This window comes from Globicephala melas, chromosome 2, assembly GCF_963455315.2.
Source record: "Globicephala melas chromosome 2, mGloMel1.2, whole genome shotgun sequence".
NCBI lineage: Eukaryota > Metazoa > Chordata > Mammalia > Artiodactyla > Delphinidae > Globicephala > Globicephala melas.
Genome location: NC_083315.2, coordinates 93572619 through 93591500, shown reverse-complemented (window position 1 = coordinate 93591500; position 18882 = coordinate 93572619).

Genomic DNA, 18882 nt, shown 5'->3' with positions numbered 1-18882 from the left:
TCTGATGCCTTCAAAGGAGATGAAGTTTTAGGGTGAGGAGAAAGGAGAGAAACCATAGCAATCGCCATCAGGAGCAAGGAGGACAACTCCCCACCTCCAGACTCACTGGTATGAGGGATGTGGAAGAAATAGTGACCACAGGAGGCGGCTACAAGGGAGTTAGGTTTTGGGGATCGAGGGGCTTTCCATCAAGAGCAGGAAGGTGAAGGAATGGTCGAAGAGAAGGTTGAGTACAGGGGGAGATTTTGCTGATGATAAACCATGAGTTCCAGAGAGCAAAGTGAAAGGATTTGGGGGATGGATCAGATTAGAGGAATTACAGAGCTTTACAGGAGTAAAAATCTAAGGGATGAGGATGACCATGATTCTCAGACTTCAGGTGGTGACTGAGGACACCAGGGTGCAAGGCATGATGGGATTATCCTGATGGTCTTTCAAGGGAAGATGGGTGCCTCCCCCTCCAGCCTGGGCCCTCGGGTGGTATGCGGCGCTGGGGCAGTGATGTTGGGGTTGGGGGAGGGGAAGTCTTGCCCGACACCAACTGTTCAGAGTGGAAAATGCGGGCAGCATTGGGTACGGGAAGGAAAACTGGGTGGGCACTCAAGAGGCTAGAAGTTTGTCCCAACCTTTCCTACAAGCAGTTATGTAACTTTGGGCAAAATGGGCATCATTTTCCTTACCTATAAAAGTGGAGCGGAGAGGAGGTGCCTCCCGGCTCTGTAACTCTTGGTCTCTCTCCTTCTCCTTTCCCTGACCTCCTGTCTCCTCAGCCTCCCCACCACCTAGCCCAGGCTTTATATTCTCCTTGGGGCCCTGCTTTGTGTTAACCACACTCCTGCTGTTAGGAGAGCTGGGAGGCAGAGGCTCCCCAGGCTCTCTGGAAGGGAGCGAAGCCGGCAGCCCTGGCTCAGGGCTGGGCTCTTTACTATCCAGCAACTCTGGGAGCCTGGCGTTTGGCCCAGGGAAATGACCAGAACGAGGTTTTGGCTGGGGGCTTGATCTGAAGCCCTGGACTAGGATGTGGGGGAGGCATATTCTCATCCAGGGTCCCCCAACAGCAAGCGGGATCCTGCCTGACCCGCTGGGCAGGGACAGTAATAACCACCTTGCTGACCTCACTTGTGGGAAAGGTCAAGCAATGAATGCCCACATTCACGAAGCGCTCACCATGCGCCAGGCATCAAGTACTCGTCACGAGGATCCTCAAAGCTGGCCTCCACTACGATTCCCCCCTTTAGGGATGAGGGGACAGAGACTCAGAACATCTAAGTAACTCACCTGAAGACCCGCAGCCAGTAAGCGACAGAGTGAAGATCTTAACCTCTAAACCACAGGGTTTAGTTTCCTCGGCAACCTGTGAAGCAGATATCATGGTCCATTTTACAAAGATGGAAATGAGCTCAGAGGGGCTGAGTGATTTGCCCAGGGCCACTGGGCTCTCCGGTAGCAGAACCAGCATTTGAACCCAGGCCCGACTCCAGAACCCATCCTCTTCTCACAGGGCCACACAGCACCCCCCCAGCATCAGCACAGGGTGGGGGTCTTCAGGCTGCCCTGCCCAAGGCCTCAGCTGTGAAAACAAAGAAGCTGCGGTCTCCCCCAGGCAGCTTCTGCAGGGTTGAGGAGGCCGCTAGCCAGACGTTGGCAGGAAGTGTTTCGCTGAGATACACCTCCATCACTCCAGAACTCAGACACTCACCTGGAAGAGGAAGATTTTCTGATGCATGGGAAGAGTCAGACCAGCCCACGTCTCGATCTGCTCTGAGAACTCTGGCTGGTAAGTGGCTATTTACATTCCCAGCTTCTTTAGAGTCTCTCTGGAGACTTTGAAATCATTGTCAGCTGGTAAGGGTTAACCTCACCATTTTTCAGATTGGATAATTGAGGCATGGAAGGGCAGACTCCTTCAGCGAGTGCTTTATCTGGTGTCTTTTATGTGTAACCTGAGGCAGGAGGTGGACACAAGATGAGGCAGGAGGTGGACACAAGATGTGTCAGGCCACTACTGCTCTCCAGAAGTTGCAAGTTAGGAGCGGAGTGGGGGATTATTGGGCTGCACCCCACAGGACTGTAAGCCTTGTAGTTGCTAGTTGCCCAGCTTTGAGACCGAAGAAAGAGTCCGGAGACAGTGACAGAGACATCAGTGGATTATTGGATAGGGGGGATCTTACACAAAGCTTCCTGGAGTGAGACACCCCCCATCGTGTGCAGCAGATAGCGGGCAGGACATGGCAGTAGGCTTCGCTACTAGAGGAGAAGAGGTTACCATTTAAGGGGGGGAATTCACATCAGGTGGGCCCAAAAGTTACCAGGGACTAATGAAACCCTACAATTAAGAGGATTGTGTAGTCACATGGGTGAAACAGGGACTGGTCAGCCAGGGGATGTACAGAGAGCAAGGGAACAGCCATCTTGAGCGGCCTGACCATACGGGGTGATGTGCAGGTTCCTACAGCATCCGTTGCCTGATGAATGTGCACCGATGACGGTGAAGATACCACGGCTGGCCACGTGGTTCTGGGACCTTAAACCACTCACACTGAAAGTCTGTGGCTTCATCTTGTGGCCACAGTACCAGACTCTACCGTCCATGCCCACCTATAACACATACAATATGTGCTCAGTAAATGCTAATTAGCCTCATACAAGGCTCAGGAAAGGCTGTGGGGAGAAAGGAGGTGGTGTTTCACCTGGGCCTTGAAGGGAATTGAGTTGGTGCAGAGATGAGGGGAGAGGACCTAGGCTGACAAAACAGCATGAGCGAGGCCACGTGGTCCACTGACGGGAGAGTATAATGTGCGATGAGATTAGGCCATAACTCAGAGTTCCCGAGTGGGAACCTGGTTACCACGTGGTGGTTTACATTTCTTGTTCTTGAGACTTGGACTTCTCTTAGGCCCAGAACCACATTCTGCTCCACAGGCCTTATCCGTGGCACGGAGCTACACCTGCCTAGACAGAAAATCTTTTACAAATTGCCCCCGAGGCACTGGATAGGCTGACGAGGACACTACTTGATGATCTGGCTTCTCCCATTCATTGCGGTGACCACACTCAGTGCTTTCGAGCTGTCCGCAGTGATGGGAAAGTTCTCTCTCTCTGCTTCCAGTACGGTGGCCCCAGCCACCTGTTGGCTATCAAGCACTTGAAATGTGGCTAGTGATACTGGAGTCTGCATTTTACATTTTATTTAATTTTAATTAATTTAAACAGCCATGCGTGGCTAGTAGTTACTGTATCGGGCAGTGCAGGTGTACATTCCTTCCTGGCCATGGACCGTCAGCTCCATAAGAGACTAACTGTGCCTGGTTTTACTTACAGGCTTCTCCCCAGCACCTACCCAGGGCCTGGAACATGATTGGCACCTCCTTAATGAAAAGTTGCCAGATAAACAAATGAGCAAATTCTCTGTTTCCCTCACTACTCTATAATCTCTTTAGATACTGTCTTTTTTGTGTATGGAAAAAAACCACATAACATAAAATTTTCCACGTTAACCATTTTTAAGTGTACAGTGCAGTAGTGTTAATTATACTCACACTGTTGTACAACAAAAGAGCGTGTCACTTTGCGTTCTCAGACCCCAGCACAGCACCTGGCACGTACTCTTAGTAAACATTGGTTGAAGCACTGAAAAGCGTCATGCCTTTGAGAAGCCAGAGCAAAGATTCCAGTGCCACCTCCTACCCCAGCCCCACACATTCCCTGGGGCTTTGAGGATAGCCTGGAGCAAAAGCTCTAGAGCGCTGGGTTACAAAGAAGTCGACAATCCACTGGGGGTAGGGAATAAATAAACTTTGTTTTTAATTTTAAAATAAAATTTAACCCACATAATGTAGGGATTGACAGCAGTACATGTATATAATTTATAAATATATGAAAATCTGGGGATACTGCCCCTCAATTTTTTGCCGATTGGCTGGAAACCGCTTCTCTAGGTCCCTGATATAGACTGATGTTTCTAATTGATGAACAGGGTCTCTCTCAGCCTCCAGCTACTTTCTTCCCTCAGTTCAGGGGACCCTCAATAAGTAGTATTAATAAATAGCAGGTTGCAGGTGGGATCCTGAGGAAGGCTGGACTAACGGGAGATTAGCTCTGCTAAGGGCAGTCTGAGGGCTGTGAATGTAATAGGGAAGAACCTTTGTATTCTACTACTAGTTAATCACTACAGGGATGTTGCCTATAAGCTTAAATTATACCTACTGGCACATCTCTGGGAACCCTGCCTCCCGGGTAATGAGTGTTAAGCTAAAATACCTTTGTTTAGCTCACAGGAAACATCCCAACCAGACCCACCTGTGAATGGCTGCAGGAAGGAAGAAATTAACACATCCCCTACAGAATCTGGGGAATCCTCACTTTACCTCCTCCCCTTTTAGTATAAAAGAAGCCTGAATTCTAACTCAGGGAAGATGGTTCTTTAGGACATTAGTCTACCATCTTCTCAGTCTACTGGCTTTCCAAATAAAGTTCCTATTCCTTACCCCAACACCTCGTCTCTCCATTGATTGGCCTGTTGTGAGGCAAGCAGTAGGAGCTTGGACTCGGTAACATGAACTGGAGCATTGGCCACAAGCATCTGTGTGTTTAAATTATATCTATTTTTGAGCTCACTCCTAGCAGAAGAGTCAAAATTTACATTCTGACCCCCAAGTAAATTTTCAGTCTTAGTCATGAAGTTGGGGCATCGTACCCCAGGAGTGCTCAAAAGGAGTTGTGAATCAAGTGTAAGAGAATCCATTTCTGATCCTCAGTTTTCTATGCTCTCTTTCCTAAAAGCAATCTTCCTAAAAATGCACCTAAGACAAGCCATCCCCTTTCTCATAAAGAGGGCTTTAGTGCTTCCCTGGTGGCACAGTGGTTGAGAGTCCACCAGCCGATGCAGGGGACACGGGTTCGTGCCCCGGTCCGGGAAGATCCCACATGCCACAGAGTGGCTGGGCCCGTGAGCCATGGCCACTGAGCCTGCGCATCCAGAGCCTGTGCTCCGCAACGGGAGAGGCCACAACAGTGAGAGGCCCGCGTACCGCACAAAAACAAAAAAGAGAGAGACAGCTACACCGCTCACCCATTTTGACCCACACCGTGGGCACTGCATTGTGGAGTAGGTATGAGAACTCTCAGGATGGGGTAACAAGTCTTTTTGTAAGTCAGGTGGTTTACAATTCTTTGCTGCCAACAAAATTGAAGGAGATGCTAATCAAACTGTCAGCAGATCATTAAAAACAATATGATAATAATGATATTAGGCATATAACTTGGAAGAAGTTCAAAGAATTGAATGACATTCCTATGTCAAAACTCATTGGTTTCCATATATTTACTTACTTATGTGAACAATGTTTCTCAATGTTTAAATCTATAAAAATAAAACGTGGGAATGAAATAGATGCTGAACCTTCAGTCTAGCAGTAAGTCAAAGTCGTTCATATATAGATGCACTAATTGGGAAGAAAATGCCCCTGCCACCTGATGAAAAGATATATTTCCGATAAAATTTACTGTTTACGTTTAAGTTGTTTATCAAACTTTATAATTATTTACATGGCTCTGATCAATCAAGTATTAATCATTGTGACAACAACTAAAACCATAACAAAAATTGTTAGCTAAGGAAGTTTTAACTTAAAATTTTTTATTGATGTATTACTCAATAGAAGATTTTCAATCATAAAAAATACATTATATTAGGATAAAATCTATAACAGGAGTAGAATGGAAATACAAGCTCATGGAGGCAAAGAAACAATGTAAACTTCCAGCTGTTGAAAAATTAGAATCTGTTTCCCTATTTTTTAAATGGATAATGGAGGATATCAAATTGCTATGATACTTAGATTCCACTGGACATTTAAAAGAGATTTTAAATTTTTTGTTTTGAAGTGTCAATATCCATTTTTCTTTGAATTTTCATGGCTCTAATATAAAATCAAATGAAGGCACATGGAAAGTGAAAAAAAATCAATGCTCATAAAATGCTAGAAAGGATATCCTTTGGAACTATTTAAACTCGCAATGAAAAAGTTTAAATGCCAACTTAAAAAATACAGGAGGGGGCTTCCCTGGTGGCGCAGTGGTTGAGGGTCCGCCTGCCGATGCAGGGGACACGGGTTCGTGCCCCGCTCCGGGAAGATCCCACATGCTGCGGAGCGGCTGGGCCCGTCAGCCATGGCCGCTGAGCCTGCGCGTCCGGAGCCTGTGCTCCGCAACGGGAGAGGCCACAACAGTGAGAGGCCCGCGTACAGCAGAAAAAAAAAAAAAAATACAAGAGGGTATGTAATGTAAACAATTCCTTTAGAGGACTTGAAAGCCAGTGTCTGCGAGTTAAGGGTCCAGTGTCTACAGCGCCTGCTCCCACCCCTAAGGTCCCGGTCGGCCTCTGGAAGTGCATCTGTCCTGCTCTGCCTTTACAGGGAATCTTTGGTGTGGCCCCCCCAAACCAAAAAAAACTTAGAAAACAAACAAAAACCCCTCCCCAGCATGCCCTGCCCTGGGGCTCTAGATGCCGCCATCCTGTCCACCCGGCCCACTGGGCTCAGCCAGCCCTCCGCCCCTCCCTCCCCCTCCGCCCTGCCTGCCGTCCAGGTCACCTCCTCCCAGCCCCCGCTGTCCAGCCCCGGAGTAAATAAACCACCGGGCAGGGACCCAGACAATGGGCCTTGGCGAGGAGTTAATGGGCTGGGCCTCTGGCGTTAGCCGAGTGTGACCGGAGCTGGCAGGGGGCCTGGCCCGGCGCCAGCATCGATTACGACTAGACGGAGCCAAGGCAGACTTGGCACGGGCGGGCCCCACAGCTGGCAGATTCAGTCACCCTGGCCACGAGGGCATGAGGCGGGCCCCGGGGGGCCGCTGCCACCAGCTGGCCGGGCTCCAGCAAGCTGCGTCACTGCCAGTGGGGAAGGGCCGCCCGTTGAGCCTCCAGACCCTCGGCCCTGACCTTTGGTCCTGCCCACGGGACTGTCCCTGATAGAGCCTCTTCTTCCAGCCCCAGGCTGCCTCGGAGGCTGCTCTGTGGCCCCAGAGACCGTGGGTGGGGGGTGGAGGTGGAGTGAGGGCTAGGGGGTGGGACAGCAGCGAGGATGAGGACTAAAGGAGGCTGCTCAGCTTGGCTGGTGTCTGTCAGCGGGAAGAGCAGGTGAAGCAGCCCCTGCTTCTGCTCTCCAGATGGAGGCTTTCTTTTCCTGTCCCTCGAAAACCCTGCGGGGCCACTTGGCTCTGCTCCACGTCAGAAACCCCACCCTGAAGTGGGTTGGGAGGGGTGGCAGGGGAGCCAACCTGAGGGCTCTGTCTCAAGCTTTGTTGCTACGAAGCTGTTCGTGCTGCAGTTTACAATCCCCGCTTAGCTGGGGGGAAGGGAAATTCTTTGCTTTTTAAAGTTGACTTCTAGCTCCCAGACTCCCTTTGGATGCTCTCCCCCGGGGCAGTGAAGTATAGTATAACCCTTCATCCCTGTACGTGTCTCCATCTCAGGTTGGCTCCTGAGCCTATTCCGAGGCGATCTGTTGGTCTCACTTGCTGATTTGGCCTGATATCAGGGAGGAGATCATTCCACTGGACAGAATCCCCAAATTTTAGGGGATGGTTAGTCCATCTCTCCCCTGAGGGTTCCAGAAAAAAAGCCCAGAGAGAGAAAACACCTGGCTATGTGCCCAGAGTGACAGTCCCTGCTTCCTGAGGCCCCAGGTGGAGAGCAAGGAGGTCAGGTCCTGCAACGGCCTCATGGCCCCACATCCTCAGAGCTGCAGGTGCACAGGTGCATCCCAGCCCAGGAGGCAATGATAATCCTGCCCCACCCGTTACCCAGAGAGAGAGGTTGAAATGGGGAGTGAGAGAGGCATTTGAAACAGACCTCCAAGAGCAGAGGAAGAGCAGCGAGCTCTCATGCCACCTCTAGTTCTCCCTCTAACCCTCAGTTTCCCTCGTTTCCCTCCTCAAGCTCTGGGACCAGATCCGCTACTTTTCCGTGAGCTGTTCTCAGACGGAGTCTGACAGTGTAATGACTGACTAGCTGAGAGTGGGTGGGTTGGGATGGGGTGGGGGGATGGGAGGATGGGAGGAGGATGTGTGATCCACCTAAGGACGCCAGCTCTCATAACACTGGGGACGTGCAGCCTCTGAACTGTGAAAGACAGATGCACTGACAAGTAAGAAACAAACTGGTCTGGGACTTCCCTCGTGGCACAGTGGTTAAGAATCCGCCTGCTAGAGCAGGGGACACGCGTTCGAGCCCTGGTCCGGGAAGATCCCACATGCCGCGGAGCAACTTAAGCCCACGCACCGCCAACTACTGAAGACTTCGTGCCCTAGAGCCCATGCTCTGCAACAAGAGAAGCCACCGCAATGAGAAGCCCGTGCACCTCAATGAAGAGTAGCCCCCGCTCACGGCAACTAGAGAAAGCCCTCGCGCAGCAACGAAGACCCAGCGCAGCCAAAAACTAAAATAAAATAAAAATTCAAAAAAAAAAAAAAGAAACAAACTAGTCTGGACTCGGGATGAGAAACGTCCAGACATTTTGGACCAAGGGAGGAAGAGAGGAATGGTGAGAGAGATGACTTTTCTATAAAAGAAATATGGACATTTGATGGAGAAATAGAAACACATACAATTCTTTTTTTCCCTCACTACACTTACTTTTTTAGTGTCCTTTGAGGACCTACAAAAATCACTTAGGTCGTTTAGGAACATAAAATGTGCTATACATAACTTGGCTCATAAAATTGTCACCTTTGTTATATGGTTTTAGAAATGAGAAGGCCTGTTAAAAAGTTAAAAATGTGTTGTTAACGGAGAGCATTTACTTTTCCCTAACATTTTTTAAAACCAAAAGACTCCTCAGGAAGTTTGATTTTTTTCACCCTGCCCTTCACCTCTACAGCCTGGACTCATCCTTTTGGCGTCTGTTTACACAGGAGATGGCAGACCTTTCCCTCTGGAAAACCTCACACCCAGGGCTGGCTTGGCTTCATGGGTGTGTGACCCAGACAGTCACACAGGGCCCGAGACATGTTTAGAAGGGCCCTGCACTTGGTTTAATAGTCTGTTGTCACCATCTTAAATTTTTTCATCATGTTTTAACAAGGGGCCCGCATTTTCATTTTGCACTGGGTCCCACAAATTACGTAGCCGGTTCTTCTCACAACCCACCAGTCCCCCTGCCTGAGGCCAACGCTGACCTTCCGCATCCAGGTCCCTCACTGCTGGGCCTCATCAGCACAGCATCTCCCCAGGACCCCGGATGGCCTTACCCTCGCTTAACTCTCCTTCTATGCCGGCCCCTGCATTCCTCCCTGGATCCTCCGCTGTCCCCAGACAGCTTATCGGCATCTATGTCTTACATCCCCCCTTTCCTCTGGCTCTGGTGATGCCAGGAACCCGACGGCACTGAGAGCCTGTTTCCAGCCTGGGGTCAGTTTGAGCAGCCAGGCTTGCTCACCACACCAGCTGGGGTTCCCCTCCAGAAGCATGCCTCACGCAGAGCGGGCAGCCTTCAAAGGAGCCATGCCTTCCTGGTTGCTGCCTTCGCATCCTGATGCAGTCTGATGGTGTTTTTGCAGTTTTCCTGTCAGCTTGGGGGGAGAAGTTCAAAGAGACTCTGTCTTCCTTTCTGGCTTCCTTTCCAGACGGAGCAGCTTTCTCTCGGCGTCTCCCCTGCCCCACCTCTCTCGAGGAAACTGGTGTCTTTCCCGCTCCCTCCCTCCCCCAAAAAGGTTCAGGTATGGGGGGGGGAGGGGAGAATCCGAAGCACAGGGCAGGTCAGAGGTCAGCCAACACCCTGGCTTGGGGGTCTCTTTGCCAACGCTCTCCTGTGGAGTTAGACACTCGGAGGGTTGGAGAGGAAGAAGGAGGGAAAGTGAGCTCCTGGGGCTAGAAGAACATTAGCACCTCTCATAAGAGCACCTGCATCACCAGTTCTGAAAGAAGGTGATAATTGTTCATAACTTGCTTCTGGACATACTTCCTAGGGGCCAGTGACCAACGGGGGTTTGCCCGACCTCCTGCCTTCCTGCTGGTGAAGCTTTCCAGGGAAGCTATTCACTAGGAAGTACCTTGGATCCCAGGGGTCTTGGAAGGGGCCTCTGAGCCCAGAATGTGTGGCAGGCACACTGGGAGTTTGCCGGTTCTCCGGAGGCATACGTGTCGCTCAGCACTGAACCAATCTAACTCCTCCAGAAGACCTAGTATAGTGCTCAGGGAAGTGTGCATGCACAATTAATGTCACGCCTCCATCACTTCTCTCCCTCTTTCCTCCTCTAACTATTAAGATGGGTCAACAGGACCTGGGGGTAGAAACGCCTGCTTGCCGTTCCCATGCCAGCCATCACCACTCACTGCAGGAGAGCCTGCCAGGCCCAAGAACAAGCCCAGGGCTCCGAGTCTACCCTTCCAGATCAGCACTGAAGCCAGCTAGATGCAACCTGTGCACTGTCCCCGAAGCTGGGGACAGGAATATGTAAGTAGGCCTGTGAGCAGGCCGGGAGACAAGGTGCACAGTAGGCCCAGCATCAGCGGAAGCATTCTGAAAATCTAAATCCCGAAAGGGTCAAGGGAACTGGTTTCCAGAGAGGCTCCAAAGAATAAGCCTTGTGGAGAAGATTCCAATGGCGGAGGAATAGCTACTGGGGCTCTGGAGAAAGAGGGGAGGCACCGTGGGGCAGGAGAAGGACAGAGGAGCACATGAGGGCACTCAGCAAAAGTTACTTCTCACCCCCCAAAAGGGAAGAGGAGTGAGGGTGGAAATTTCCTCTAAGCAAGACTGTCAGGCTGCTGAGTAAAAGCGGAAGGGGAAAGAGGTACACAGGGAAGGAAAATCACACCATCAGAATCAAAGTGATTCACTTTGAGCCTGGTGAGGAGGGGAATGGAGTACGGGGTGAAATTTTAGCCACCTTAGTCAATCGTGTGACCCAGTAGTGCTGGGGACTTTCCTCACAGAGTTAATGCAAATGGACGTGGAATACCCTTTGTGGCCAGAAATGGTTAGCTGTGCACAAATTATGTGCCCTTCCATAGCACGCAGGTGATGCTGGGAAGTGCCCACCCAGCCGGGGACTCTATCCCCGAGTTCCCCTTGCATAAGCGAGGTACTGGGTGACTTGTGCTCACTAATGGGAAATGAATGGAGCCGGTGTGTGTCATTTCCAAGTTGATGTTAAGAAGCAGATGTGCCTTCTTCACCCTCTCTTTCCCCATCTGTAGTGGCTTTTGAAGGTACATGCTGAAGTTGGCTGAGTGACAAGCTAGAAGGAGCCTGGATCCCTGGATCACCCATCAAACACCCACATTAGGCAGCTGTGTGAGTGAGAAATAAACTTTTTTGTGTTAAGCCTTTGAGATTTGGCCAGGGCCGGGGGGCGGGGGGGTTGTGTGCTATATAATAGAGCAGTTAGCATTCCTGATATGTCTGACCCAGATGTTGCACTTATAGAAATCATCAGAGATGCAAAGATTTAGAGAGCCTAAGAAGAATGAGCAAAACCTCAAATGGTTATAATCTCAGTGAACACTGCACCGAGCTCTGAAATTATGGGAATGGGAAGTGGGCAGCAGAGGAGAAAAGATAGATTGGGCAATTGCAATGTAGTACGAGTACTAATAGTTGTGATAGGAATAAGGAAGAACAGCAGTTGAGAAGAAAATGAGAAAACGGATCAACAAGGCTGGTGGTTAACAAGTGCGTAAACTGAACCCTCTGTGCAAGCATTTTGAGAGAGGTTGGTGAACAGATCCTGCTACGGAAATACTTTGTTAATTGCAGTCAGGGGTACTCAGCATTTTTTCCTAAGAAAGCCTTTGACATATGATTAAATTACCAAGGTCTCTTTTACCTTTTATATCTAGATTTCTCCAGCCCAAGTATCCCAACATTAGTGTTTTCATGAATCTGAAGACTTTTCTTCTGTTGCTCATAAGTGATACTTCTCACCATCCTCTCTGGCCCCAGGCAGTGATGGTAGTATTTCTAGAGTAAGTACTGGAAGTTATGTCTGAAATATACTATATTTGTATATTGTTTTCAAATTACTTTCACTTACAGTTTCAACATTTTGCAGAATTGCAATCCCTACTTCAAACAGAATCTTCCAGACTGGCAACACTCATATACACCAGAGTTGATTTTCAAAGCTCTATCATTTCATTTTTTTGAAATAGGGATCTCAAATATGGGCAGAAAGTGAAAAAAAGAAAAGAAAAATCTTTCCCCCTTGGTAACTATGTTAGTCAGGATAGGCTAGGGTATGCTGCAGTAATAAAGTAACTCTGAACACAGTGGACACAAAAAGGCTTCTTTCTTTCTTATGCTATGCGTTCATTCCAGGTTGGCCAGGGGCTCTGCTCCACATAGCCCTCAGGGATCCAGGGTGACCAAGGTTACACCATGCTGTAGCTGCACTACCTGAGGTTACGCCATGCTGCAGCTGTACTACCTGGAACAAGAGTCCTCCTCAATCACTAGAACAAGGGAAGAGGATAAAAAATGGCTCACGCATATTTTCTACCCCAGCCTGGAGGTGACACAGCATTTCTGCTCTATTTCACTGCTCAGAAATTGTCACATGGCCCCCCTAATACGCAGGACTAAATACAGTTTTTAGTGAGCACCACTGTCTTTGCCATAATTACTATGTCTTCTCCCATGCTGTCTGCCATTTCCTCTCTGGGACTGCCTGTTTTCTATTCATCTTTACGTACATACAATAATCTAACTTTCTGAGACTGCACTAAGACAGGGACAGCAAACATGTACTGTCGTTTCCTCCGCCCATGCCCAGTAGACAGTGCTGATTGCTCGTAGCACTCTTTTCTGCTACGTCCAGATGTAGCATCAGAATCCTTCCCAACACAGGTGGCTGCCACTTTCTCAGTATCATCACTAGAGATGAAACTTATCCGCCACTCCCAGTCTATGGAATTTCACTGACCCCTAGGACATAGAACTTGGTTTCCTTGGCTCCACCTCCATTACTTTCTTTGGGGATGGACATGAGACCAACAGACACTTGATCATTTCTGTTATCTATACTGTTTACAAATACCTAATCTGGGGCCTCCAGTGTTACCAGCAATTTCAGGCTCTGGTATTTTCCCTTCAACTTCTACCACTTTGATCAGGGTAAGAACAATCAAAGGAAACTTGACTTCCTTCACAGCTAACATGGGCTAACACAAAGACTGAACGAAAAGAAATCTTTAGGGAAAAGCAGAAATGCAAGTCCTTCTGACCCAGAACTTTGAAATGGATCAGTCCAGACCTCCTCTCCAGAAGCCTCTAAAACTTCACAGGTCACTCCCCTCAACCAAGGAAGGGAATCTTTCTTTCCTATCATCAGTGACATGGAGCAAAGAGAACTTTCATTAAAAAATTATAAATTAAAAAAGAAAGATAATATCCCTTTCCTTAAGAGTTTAAAAAAGTAGGATCACAATAAGAAAATCCAGAATGTCCTTTCTCTCAGCTGTTAAAACTCTGCTCACCATTTTCTGTTTCTTGCAAGCTTTATCCCGAGCCCCTGGGGTCTCTGGTAAGAGACACTTTAGAAAATAGAGAAGTTGGGGCAGGCTGCCGGCTTGCTTGTGTTTTGGGGTGTTTTTTTTGTTTCCCTCTAAGTCATTTCCCAAAACTTCTTAAAGTCCTCACGTTATACAAAGTGAAGATTTGTTCTCTTACACCATTAGTGGAGAAGTCTCTCTGGACAGAAGTTTCACTACTGTTGCTGTTTGGAATTGGCTCAGCAGACGTAAACAGGGTCATCCGGGGCCAAAGAGGGTGGGTGTTTAGTTTTAAAGCTCTGGGGTTAAGAGTGAAAGCATGTGACTCTAGCCTGGCCAGAAACAGAGAAGCCTTTGTGTGCAAGGAGCAAGCGACTGGCAGTCCTGAGGCTAAACACAGGGGGAGCGGGGAGAGAGAGCGCTGACACAGGTTTCAAGGGTCTAATAGGATGCCACTGGAGGGAGGTTAACTCTTTGTGTCAGGCTCCCAGGCTTCCGTGGGGAGAGTTTCTGTTTGTGGCTCACGGTAGAGCAAAGAACTTCAAAAAAATAAACAGAGCTTCCTTGGCTTGCAGAGGGACACAGTACTCTTGTAGCCAGTGTGGAGAAGAGGCAGGCTGAAGCAACTGGAAGCAAGAGCAATGTCCATGGGGAGAGTTTTTGATAGATCATACGATAGAACTTCCTTGGAGTCCCAACATCTAAACACTGCAGGCTGTTCCTGTGCCAATGCTCCCCCCAACTCCTCCCCCTTCTCATCCTGGATGGCTGGGATGAACCAGAGAAGACAACAGGACAGCCTGGACCACATCTCCCCCTCATTGCCCCTCCTCCAGAGGAGGAGGGTTGGCACTGCGGAAGGAAGGCTGGCAGGCTGCTGACTCAGCCCACCCTGGCTGCACCCTCAGGCACCAGCAGCCCACGGCAGCATCATTCACCAAGGTGCTGGGGACCCACGGATACTTGGTGAGCTTGGGCTCTGCTCACGGCCAACGCTGAGGCTTGCCCACCATCCTATACTGCTCATAGCCCGCCTGCCCAGGGCCAGCGTGCCCTTTCCCCGACCCCACCTCTGCCCAGAAATCGCTGCATTCAATCTTACTGAAGTGAGCAAGTCAAGTTTCCTGAAAGTCTGCAAAAATCTGACTTCCAGACTTTGGCAGGGGAGGAAAAGGAAACAAGATTCATTTTTCCACTTAAAGCCTGGACCCACGGGACTCAGGAGGAGTTCAGAAATAAATATGGCAGAGGATGGCGTATCTCACTGGACATCATCATATCAGTTCCCATTCCATTCCTCCCATTGTTATTCGTCACTCCTTCCTTCCACAAAGATTTCTGAGCATCGCACAAGTGTCAGGTTCTTTGCTAGATAGTGGGGATATAGTGGTGAATGAGACAGACCAGTTCCTGCCACCAAGAGTCTTTCCAGACTGGCACAGAGCCATTCACATGCTAATCAAGAAAATGCTGATCTACGTACTGGGTAAATGGTGGCTGCCGGCGGTGAGAGGTGGTCCTGATGGAATGACGTCCATTCTTACAGGTGAATTTCAGTTTCCCCAGTCGATGAAATGTCACCAGCTCTTCTCTACATTTCAGGAGGGGGATCACTTAGGTATATGGCAACAGCAGCAGTATATTGAGGCAGTACCGAGCCTTAGTGCTCTGGCCAAAGGCTCACTGACCCCAGGTTTGATCTACCAGACTCGGCGCTGATCTACCGGACTGTGGTCACTGTTTAAAACGGTACTCAGCCCACTTGAGTGTGTGTTTGTGTGTGTGTACAGTCCCTGTAAAATTTGTACCTGGTGCTCAAGGGCACTGGGCAAATGTAATGATGTGTTAGAAATGAGGTTGCTACTGGGCACTGAACCCTCTCCACTTCAAAGACAGAATCACTGAGCAGAACCCTGGGCTCACTCAGGTGAAAAGCAAGAAGTTTTAACAGGGGTGCCCAGAGTTCCCAGCTCTTTGACCTTGACGGCCCCTGGGTCTCCCAGGGCCACGGGCCATGGTCTCCTTCACTTTCAGCATCCAATTGCTTCCACCAGCTCCTTCAGCACGATCCCGAGACACCTTCATCAGAAGCCCCTTTCCTCCCTGAGTTTACAGGAAGGCACCCAGGCTCTTTGCCCTCCTTCAAGCTAGATAAGGTAGAAGGGCCACAAAGACAACCCCTACCCAGGCGGGGGCCTCCAAAAGGAACACCTTCAGCCCCCCTGTGTGCTGCTTAGAAATGGGCGTCTCTGGACTCAAGAACGCAGTAGAGTAAATGCAGTGCTTCCAGGGCCTATGCCGCCCTCCTTCATGCTGGACATAAGGGTGAGGAGTCAGGCAGGGAGTCACCTCTGGTGGGATGAGCAAAGGCAGGAGCAGAATGAGGAAAGAGTTTGCTTTGGTTTCTGAGTTTTTGCAGTCCTCGTTCTTTTGCTTTTTTCCTCAGAGTCCTTAAACCTGGAGACCAAGTGACAGATAAAGAGACCCAATAAACTGCCTGAAATCTTAGAGAAAAATTCTTGAGTCTGTGTATTCTGTGCCGTCTCCTGAGGAGGGGATCCGTATACAGTCTCAGCAGAGTCTCTTTTAAAAGCGTTCAAGACCCCATAAAGAAATGATGGAAGAAAATGCTGAGCAGGTCACAGATACGCAGGCTGGTCCCATCCCAATGTACAGATGAGGACATCAAGAACCAGAGAGGTGAAGTCACTTCCCTGCCCCAAGTCAATCAGCCAGTTAGTGACAGAGTCAGCTTAAAAATCCAGTCTCCTTAACCCCAGTCAGGTGGGCTTCCCACTGCTTCACAGCAACTGGCTTTCTTTTAGGACCTAATGCTGAGGGCAGGGATCATGTGTTTCTTCCAAATCTGTGCGTGGACTTACGGTGGCGTCCTGGTGAGGGGCTCAGCCGAGGCCGTCAGCTCGTTCAGCGGACCTCGTTTGTCTTCTCTCACAGGCAGGGTTCGGCATTAGTTCAAACACTAGTGATGGATCTGCCTGCAGAGTACCACGGAGTCTTTAAATGGTAGCAAAGCTGCAGCCAGACAGGATACCGCTTACATCACTTACTCTCACCCTCCCTTCAGGGCAATTCCAATTCTCATTCCACGCGGAGCCTTCCCACATAGGAGGGCAAAAACTTCTCTAGGGAAGCAGGGGATTGAGGGCAGAATGGCTGGTTTCAGGGTCCAGTGGAGACTCATTTTCTGCAGGGGCTTGTTCTAAGACCTCCTGTAGGGCCAAAATCACAGGAAGTGAAAATTGCCCTTGAAAGTCCTGTCAGACACCCATGAAGTACAAGATCACTTCTCAGGGAAACCCCAGACAGCCAGCTTTCCTTCAGGTTGGAAGAGAGTTCTCTTGCCTCAGTTGAACGGCCGAGGAAACCACTGACATTTAGGGCCAGACTGGACTAGAAAAACGTATCTTTGAGGGATAAGATGCTGGTGCGATAAGAGGTCAAGAAAGGGCTGTCATGCATATTCCCATGTCCCACTCACACCAGGTACCACATGTTCACTGAGAGCAGGGCCAGAGACGGGTCTGCTGCACTACATCATACGTACATTTCTCTCTCTCTCTCCCCTCCCACCACTGCATCCCCACCCCCCCACCCCCACCCCCCCCCCCACCCCCCGCACCGGTCTCACTGAGCTTATATAGTGTAAATTGATTGGGTGCTCCAGGAATCTCCACCTTAATACTAGCCTCTCAGCATGCTGCCACCTTGGGCTGCCACTTCTGAATTCCTGACCCACAGAAACTGTGAGATAATATAAATGTCGGTGGTTTTAAGCGGCTACATTTTGGGATAATTTGTTATGCAGAATACAATATAATGATACACATACAGAATACTCAGACAAGGGGGTAGCTGGAGAGGCAGGCTACGGAATGTGGAATGGATCCAGTAGGGCAAGTTTTCCAGTGGGAAGGGATGGGAGGGAGTCTGTCTTTTAGAAAGGTCCCCTGGCAGCAGAGAAGGCACTGTGGGTAGGACAAGGCTGGCAAAGAGACCAGGTAGGGGCTCTGCAGTTGTCCAGGGAAAGAAACAATGTGGCAGAGATAGACAGAAGATAGGTGCAAGGCATATTTCTGGGTAAGAATGGTCAGAGCTGGGACTTCCCTGGCAGTCCAGTGGTTAGGACCCTGCGCTTCCATTGCAAGGGGCACGGGTTCGATCCCTGGTCAGGGAACTAAGATCCTGCAAGCCACGTGGCACAGCCAAAAAAAAAAAAGAGAGAAAGAATGGCCAGAGCTTATTGATCAGCTACCTCCAAATAATAATAATAAAAGTAATATTATTAATAACATTAAGAGCTAACATTTAGTTAAATACTAACATGTAACAAACACTATGCTAAGCCCCTTACACATATTCACACATTTAATGCTTACAACAACCTTATGAGGTGGGTACTAGCATCATCTCATTTTACACATGAGGAAACCGAGGCACAGAGAGACTGTGTGACCCGCCTTGTGCCGCTCAGCTGGCAAACAGCAGCGCCTGGGTTCAAACTTGGGCAGCTGTGCCTTTAACTCCTCACTGGACCTCCTCTGGAGGGATGAGAGAGAGAGAGAGAGAGAGAGAGAGAGAGAGAGAGAGAAGGGAGGGGGTGAGGTCTCAGGTTTCTAGCTGGGCAACTGAGTGCAGCCTCACCCAAAGTAGGCACAGATGACTTGAAAGAAAGTCGTTACTATCACAATCACCTAATTCCCTGCGAACCTCAGAGGAGCTGCTTCACAGGCTCAGCTACAGCCCTGCATGTGAAATGTAGAATAACATCCGGACGTGGCACCAGGCCCCACTTCTACCACACTCCAGTAAAAATAAACCTCTCTGTCCAAATATAGAGTGCTTAGAAGTGCCATGTTTTACAGGAGAAGAGGCAGTTATTTGGCATTAAAAACAGACAAGTTTTGGCTTCCCCGCAGATCTCGGCAAGAGCACTGCAATTTCCAAATGGAAACCAAGATGGATGGGGTAAGCCCCCCTCTGACTGACTCAGCTATTTAAAAAGCCCAAAGAGAAAACTGCATCCCTTTCCTGGGCCTCAGTTTTCTCATCCATAAAATGAAGAGGTCAGACAAGACAACTGACATCACTTCAAGCTCCCACTCTCTACAAGGCTAGGAACCAGAGTGGAAGGCTGGTCCTCAGAGAGCCGACAGCTTCCTAAGTATGGGGGCCCAGCATTGGCACAGCGAGCTGGCCCTCCAGTTCACAGCTTACTGCCGATAGGACCAGGAGTGGTTTTCCCCAAGGATTTTTAGAACTCTGTCAAGCACTTTAAATGACCCCTTTGAATCAGACAACATTGCTAGTCCGCAAAGAAAGACAAGCCAGGAAGTCCCCCTACAACTTGCCTACCTCATGAGATGCTACCT